The following is a 9,024-nucleotide window of genomic DNA, read 5'->3' as shown; positions in this document are numbered from 1 at the left end:
CTTGTTAATTCCACTCACTTAAACATGAGGGGACAGGCAAAAAGATGAGAGTATAGAAAAATCATCTGAGATATGATATATATGCTGAGATATATACTCTGTTTTAAACTCTGCATTTCATAGAGTTTAAAACAAATGGATCAAAAATATCTTGGAAGAGGCAGAAACTGTGCAAAAAATATTAAAGGAATAGTAATATTTCCAGAAATTCATGACAGTATTATAATAAAAGAGCATTCAAGAAACAAGCAAACAAGATCACATCTATTTTAAATAAATTTATGGTAACAAAAGAAAACCTAATAGAAGTTCTGAGAGATGAAGTTGGAGTATTCTCCCAGAAATACAGCAAAAGATAATAGAAAACAGGAAAAGATTGATAATAAAATTATATAATTGATCAATAAGAAAAACATTTAAAAATCAGAAAAAATAGAGAGGAGAAAATAATAAAAAAATAATTGAACTTCTGTTTTTACCTCAGAGATGCAAAATGCCAGTAAGAGCTTCACTCTTAAGCTCACAACAAGGAGAAAGCTAGATAGACTGCAAATAAACAGCTTTTCTTGAATCCATCAGAAAACTGAGCTCACAGGGCATACAATGAACCTGGAGTTGGGAAGTGAGCTGTGAAACACACCTGAATGGAAAAACAGGCACTGAGCATTTGCTTACCTCGGACAAATGCCAAGAAATGACATATAAGTGAAAAAGTAGATTCAACTAGAAATTATTGATGAATTGGAAAAGCCCAATATGGGCTAAGGTAAAGTGTAAAGCTATTGGGAGAGACAGATATAGCAGGGTTCACACACTCTTACAGGCTTTTTTCTTCAGGAATTCCCCTTCCCAAATCCTCCCCAGGTGTTCACAGCGAAGTTGAGGTAGAATCCTCAGGAAGCTTTTGCCATAGTGCTGACTGGAGTGTACGATAGCAGTTACTTCTAAAGCTTTCATCAGAGCCATATATCGTATCTTCCCCTAATCTGTAGGGGGAAGCTCATTGAAATATAGGTTTCCTAGTGGAAACCCATTGCCACTTGAGAAGGGAAAGAAGGAAAGAAGAAATAAAGCTGCATTCTTTGGAGAGGGACAGAGATACATGCTAGACTTAGCATTACATCTGAAAGACATTGCAAAACACTTGAGAAGATGCAACATCTCTGAGACTCACATTTTCAGTGCCTTTATAAGCCTGAAGCTTAAACAGAACATCAGAAAATTCCACCCCCCCCCCGCAACTCCCTAAATCACACTAACAAGTATGAAATCATCAAATCAAAATAGCAATGGAATACAACTAAAAAGTACTGCAAGGAATAGATTCTCTCTAGGGACCAGCACAAAGAAAAGACAAATCCTAAGTGGCAGAGACAAAATCAAGATGCACACACATGCACACACACACAGAGAGATATCAGTATATATTGATCAACACAACATGTTCAACTTTCAGCAAAAAATTATGAGGCATATAAAAGGCAAGGATAAGTATAATCTTAAGAAACAAAGCAATTATGAGACTCAAACTCATATAAAACATGTTGGAAATATGAAAAAAAGAGCTTAAAATATCTGTGATGGATAGATCAAAGACTCTAATGGGAAGAAAAATAGATGACATACAAAACCAAATAGGTTATTACAGCAGAGATATGTGAACTACAAGAAAGAATCAAATGAAAATGTTAAAAATTAGAAACACATTAGCAGACATGAAGAAATCTTAGAGAATACTAAAGAAAACAAAAACAAAAATTATCAAAACTTAATATAAGTCAGGCTCAAGCTAGTAATAAACCAAAAATAGTGAGAAAATCTTCAATGTAGACCAGAATTCCAAAGAACAAGGATAAGAATTTCAACAGACTTCTTGTAAGAAATAGTGATAGCAAGAAAACAATAGAAGGAGTTTTTTACACTGGTGAAAACTAAAACAAAAACAGAATTCCAGACCCAGTAAAAATATCCCTTTAAAGGAAAAGAGTAATAAAAACTTTCTTGAACATAAAACATAAAAAATCTCATTGTCAGAAGACTTACTCTATAAGAAATATTATAAGAAGTTCTTCAGGCAAAAGAATATGATATAGGTCAGAAATTTGAATATACACAAAGAAAAGAGAAATGTAATAAATAAAAGTAAAATAAAATGTCCTGTTATTTTAATACTTTTAAAGGCAACTGACTGATTAAAGCAATAATAGTAACATTGTATCATGTGTATGACATTTGTAAAAGTGAAATGTAGAATACAGTGTCATACAGGGTGGGAGAGGAGTTGAGAAGGCACAATGAGAATTCCCATGCACTCTGTGTGAAATAGTATAATATTATCTGAATACATGCAGATTATTTCAACATGCTTATTTTATATCCTGTATCCTGAGGCAACCACTAAAAAGGAAAAAAAAGGAGTATAAATGATAAATCAATAAGGAGGATAAAATGAAATCATAAACACAATTAAAATTGGAGAAGCAGAAAAAAAGGAAATATATATATGTAAATATATATTACACACGCGCACACACACACACACACACACACAGAGTCTGTGGGAAAGTATCCAGCCATAGTTAATATAATGAGAATGGTTTGTGCAACATCAACATTGATGTAACCTGGCAGCCAAGGAGAGCAGACTGAAATCCGCATGTGTAAACGATGACCACTTCACTGTACTAGTCAGTGGGGCCCTAGACGCCTTGAGTGAGCACGTGTACTGTGTGGCTGCTGCATTCAAAATGACTGAGTGAGTAAAGCAACAGATCTCCATCACATTTGTGTTAAGCTTGAACATTCCTCTGTGGAAACTATTCAGATGATTCAGAAGGCTTTCAGGGATGATGCAATGAGTGCACACAAATAAAAGTGTGGCATAAATGCTTCAAAGATGGTCGAGAATCTGCTGAAAGTGATCCATGTTCTGGAAGGCCTGCAACAAGTAGAACACCTGAGAATGTTGAACGTGTATGGGTTCAGTTAAGAGATGCTGGAGAACTGTGAGAGGTCCCAAGGTGCCTACTTTGAAGGGGACTGAGGCTCATTGTCCTATGTAAATGTTTATTTTATCTTGTATCCACTTCAATAAATGTCTCTATTTCTCATATTACATGGCTGGATGCTTCCACACAGACCTCTTATATGTAAAGACCACCAAAATATAAGAGGCAAAACCTGTAAGAATTTAAGGAAGAAACAGATGATTAAACAGTAATATTTGGATACTTCTGTAACTCACTCTCATAATGCCAGAAAACAACTAAATAGAATTCAGAAAGGAAATAGAAGACTTTGACAACACTATGAACCAACTTGATCTAATGATATTTCACCTAACAACAGCAGAATAAATATTCTGTTTAAGTGCTCAAGGAATATTTTTTAGAATATGATATTTTAAAGTTATAAGACAAGTTTCAATGAATGTAAATGGATTGAAGTCATTCAAACTCAGATTTTCTACTACAACACAATTAGAGTTCAACAGCAAGAACAAAGTTATGTTATCTTCAAGTATTTACAGATTGCTGATTAAACACTTCTAAATGACCCATAAAGCCAGAGAAATTACAAGAGTTTAGAAAATATTTTTATTTTAGTGAAAATAAAACCTCAATATATTAAAATTTAAGGAATGCAGTTAAATTAGTGCTCAGCTGGAAATTTTAGTTTTAAACACCTTGTCTTAGTCCATTTGTGCTGCTATAACAAAATATCTGAGACTGCATTATTAATAAAGAAAATAATTTATTTCCTCATAGTTATAGAGGCTGGGTAGTCCAAGATCAAGGCACTGGCAGATTAGGTGTCTTGTGTGGGCTAGTCTCTGTTTTCAAGATGTCATTTTGTTGCTTTGTCCTCACATGGCCAAAGTGATGGAAGGCAGGGAGGAGGGATGGGAAGGGAGACAGCTCTCTGAAGCCTCTTTTATAAGTGATTAATCCCTTCACCAGGGGAAAAGCCTCATTACCTAATCATTTCCCCAAATACCCCACCTTCTTAATCACCTTGGTAATTGAGTTTTAACATATGAATTTTGCTGGAGACACAAACATACAAATCATAGCACATCTCATTAGAAAAGAAAAAAAAAATTTCAGATCAATAGTCTAGGCTTCCACATGAGAAAATATAAAAAGAAGAGCAAATTAAACCTGCAGCAAGAAGGAAGTAAATAACAAATATGAGAGTGCAACAGAAAACAGAGGAAGTCAATGAAATCAAAAGTTAATTTAAAAAAATCTATAAAAATGGCTAAATCTTTAGCTAAAAAGATTTCAAAACATAAAATAGAAAAGGCATAAACCTCTCAAAATGTGAAAAAGGAGATTTCATTACAAACCTTACTTAAATTAAAAAGATGAAAGGGATACAATAAACAAATAAGACAATTTAAATGAACTAGATAAATTCTTAGAGAGAAAAAATTACCACAATTAACTCAAGAAGAAACATAGTATCTAAATTACTTATAAAAATAACTTTAGTAATTAAAAATCCATCCTAGGTCCAGATGGTCCACTGATGAATTTCATCAAACATTTTAGGAAGGAATGGTACCAAACTTCATAGACTCTCCTAGAAAGCAGAAGAGTGAAGGCTTCCAAACCCATTCAATGAAGCTTGTATTGTGCTGACACCACTGACATAGAGATGCATCACAGGTTAAAAAATGTAGACCTATAACTCTCATAAACATAAACTCAAAAATCTGCAGCAAAATATCAACACAGGGAAGACAGAAATATATAAATATATTAATATATCATGGCCAAGTGGGGCTGATTCCTGGAATTCAAGGCTGTTTCAACACTCAAAAATCAATCTATGTAATTCACGATATTGACAAACTAAAGAAAAACAACATGGACATCACAATCGAAGCAGAAAAAACATTTAAGAAATTCAATATTCATTTGTACAAAAACTCCCGTCCCACTAAGAATAGAAGGGGTATTCTTTAAACTAATAAAGGCTGTGATTGAAAAACATTAGCTGACAAGATACTTAATGATGAGAGACTGAATAATTTACCCCCAGGATCAGGAACAAGGCAAGGATGTCTTTTCTCATCATACATATTTATATTTGTTCTGAAGTCTTAGCTAGTGTAATAGGTTAGGAAAAATAAATTAAAGCCAGTCAAATCATAAAAGAAGAAATACAATTGTCTCTTATTAAAAAGAACTTTATTGTCTATAAAAGAGTCCCAAATAATCCACAAACTGTTAATAGAAAAAGTTTGGCAATTTCATAGGACACAAAATCATTACACAAAATTTACTGTATTTCTATATACTAGCAATGTAAAACCCATTTGAAGATTTATATGCAAATGTTTATAGCAACATTATTCATCATAGCCCCAAAGTGGAAATTATCTCAATGTCAACGAACTGATTAACAGATAAATGAGATATGGTATATTCATACAATAAAATATATTTAGTGACAGAATAGTTTTGACACATGTTGCAACAGGGAACTACTTCATACGCTAAGAAAAGAAAGACAGATGCAAAAGTCCACATACTGTATGATTCTATTTATATGAAATGTTTACAAAAGTCAAATCTATAATAAGAGTGTAGGTTAACAGTAAGCTGAGTGTGGAAATGGAAACAAGTGGTAATTACAAGTAGGCATGAGGGATCTTTTTGGTGTAATAGAAAGGTTCTACATTTGGATTGAGTCGATGGCTGCTCAACTCATTAAATTTATTAAAAGAAATCCTTAAATTGTATGTTTAAAATGAGTTAATTGTATGGTGTATAGACTATACTCCAAAAATGCAGTTACAAATTACATTTTAAAAAGTTAACAAAATTGTTAAACAATGTAGATTTTGCAGGTGAGTGGTAAATGACAAACCTTTCACTTGAAATGTACATTGAATATATTTACTGATTTTAATAAAATCTCCCTGTATTTTCTTGTGAATGATGCATTTGATACCTGACTTCTGACATTACTAAACATGGACTAGCCCTCCCTATTTTCTTCTCTTCCCTTTCTATTGTGACACAAGTTATGTACATGAGTCTTTGGAAATAATTCTATCACTGTTCCCATTTATTCAGATGTATACCTTCCCCAACCACAAATATTTACGTGCTAAATCATTTTACCAGGTCATTTTTTCCAGAATATTCAAAACAAGCTAAATATTTTAATGAAATTAGTACTAATTTATTAAAAGTAAGAAATTAGAGACTGGCATTTTAGATGTTTAAAAAGCATTGATGAATCAGAACAGTGAGGGAAGGAGGCTTTATCAAAAAGGTCAGTATGACACTATTATTGTCCACTTGACACTTCTACATTGTATGCTGTCACTAGTCATCAGTGTAACAGTTTTCATAATTTTAATAAGGTAACAACACCACTTTATTATTTCTTTGAACCAAACAAAATAACGTATGTAGATAAAGTGGTAGATGTGTTTGCAGAAATAATTATTTTGGTGCTCAGTTGGTTGCATGCACAATATATTGTTAATTACTGGGGAAGGTGCAATGAAAACTTTTTTGCTATGAAAATTAGTTCCACGTTTATGAATCATTGAGGTGATGGCATAAGGAAAGTTTTGAATTAATCTGGATTACATTTTAATAATATTTTTAAAAATCATTCTTCTATGGTTCATTGAAATCAGGGGCAATCCAGATAATTTGGAAATGGTTAATTATTTCAAGAAGCCAAACAACATATGCTCACGGGTTTTATTTTATTTTAATTTTCTTACTCAGGTAGAATTAACTGTTTGAGTATATAAGTTCTGAAGATATATAATATTATTAAGGACCTATTGACAAGAGAGTATGCAAGTTGAGTTGAAGTAGCGAGATCTTTTCTTATAAGCCTAATAAAATGTTTCATTGTTCATTAGTCATATTTCATATTAGTTTGAACCATAGGAAATCTCGGTCTTTATATGTCAAAATAAGATAATATTATCTATTCTCAATGGTTCCAACCTAATTATATATTTGCTATATAAAATATAAAAGAACCAAATTATATTTATTGTAAAGTGAGAATTTATATTAATGCATTTTTGCTTTTTCATTAATCTAAAGATTAGACTTCAAAGAAGTCTTAGTGAAACCAATTATTTAGCAATATATGCCATATGTATATCAATACCTCCACACAAAGAATCATATAAGACATTTTTATTTTGTGTTCTTTGTAAATGATTATTAATATCAGTGCAGGGAATAATACATTTAATGAAAAAATAGGTAAACAATAATTCTTTTAGACAATTCATTTAAATGTGATTTGCTTAGAACAATTATTAATATCTTGGTATTTGCATGTTTAAAGAAGATGAAGGAGTAAAAAGAGAAGATAAAGGAGAGAATAGGGAAAATGAAATAAAATCTTTTAGCAAACTTTCTAGACAATGTGATAGAATTTTTTTAACTTATCATCTGGGTATGTCAAGAGTAAGTAGTAAAATCATGTCAGGAAATGTGTGGGCTAGTATATTTAAAAAGAAACACAGCTGATAAAATGTGGCATCTCATAATAAGGCTAATGCAGGGTGACAATTTTTTTCAAAGTAATGATTTATAACTTTTGGACAAACTATTTTCTACAAAGACAGATTTAGGTATAGTTTTAAATAAATGCAATACTGTGGTATAGATAGACAGCTTCATTATTAAAAAAATATAGTAAATACATTAATGGCTATCTCCATTGCCTTTAACTTTGTAACTAAAGCACTTTTTTCCCTAATTAGTAAAAGAGTTTAACATAAGCAATTTCTATAATTTAGCAAGATGTGAATTAATTTTTTTATAATGATTATAATTTTGAACAAAACACTTATTTTTATTTTCTTTCACAAATGCTTATCAGAGCTAAGAAATAACTTTCAATGTATAGGAATTTTGAACACAAAATCTACATGATTTATACTAGAAAACATTTAAAATAGTTTTTATTCTCACTGAACAGCTTTTTAGGCACTCTAGGAGATCTTTAAAAGAAAAGGAAAAACTAATTTATAGATGACATACCTTTTATCTCAACTCTTTCTTACTAGGGCCAAGTAACTTTCAAATTTTGATGAACTATATGTTAAGCTTGAGAGAACAATTTCATTATACTGGGAAATAGCATGGATAACTATTTTCATGTTACCCTGGGTAAATATCTTACTATTACTCTTTGATTTCTCTAACATGAAACTTAACACGTTACTAAAAAGTACAAGTTAAATTAATTAAGAATTTTTTATTACTAAGAAATATACGTTTAGTACCTATGGTACTGTGAGCTATAAAATGAAAACTAACATTCATTTAATACATAACACTTTATAAACATTTTTCTATACATATACATTAATCGGTATATACCTCTGAGAAGTCTTTGTCCTTTGAATGGCCCTACTCTCTTAAGATTAAAATTTTAGAGTTATTGATATTATTGAGAGAAGAGGACATTGTGGATGTTTAAATGTCAAAGTGATGCAAAATCCAAAGTAATCTTGTAAAGTGATTTCATGAGAATAAAACCGAACATATAATAATATAATTGTAACAAATTATCACAGAGGACACGCTTGAGGCTCTGACTCAGGGGGATGGGAAGGACATGGACAATGTATATAACCTGAGCTTTTGTACCCCCATGATGAGCTGAAATAAAAATAAATAAATAAATAAATAAAAATATCTTCCCTAATTTCCACACAAGAAGCAATTTAATCAAAGGGCCACCAAATTTTAAGAAAACACATTTCTCTTAAGGGAAAGAAAGTTAGCTGTTTATGGGACAGAGCTAACACTAATTCTTGGAACATAGACGATGAGTTCTTTATTGGCTCCTTTTTGACATCTTTCCTTCTGCAGATCTGTACACAACTGTGATCTATGACACCAGAGAGCAGGAGATGAGCCTTAGTGAATGTGAATAAAGATATTTCTTTTGGTTACAAGTACAGGGTAGAGTAAGATGTCAGTTTCCTCTGTGATGAGAAAGAATGCCAGTTGAATAATTTCA

The sequence above is a fragment of the Lemur catta genome, chromosome 2 (assembly GCF_020740605.2).
Source record: "Lemur catta isolate mLemCat1 chromosome 2, mLemCat1.pri, whole genome shotgun sequence".
NCBI classification, from domain to species: domain Eukaryota; kingdom Metazoa; phylum Chordata; class Mammalia; order Primates; family Lemuridae; genus Lemur; species Lemur catta.
Note: the sequence above shows the minus strand (reverse complement) of the source record.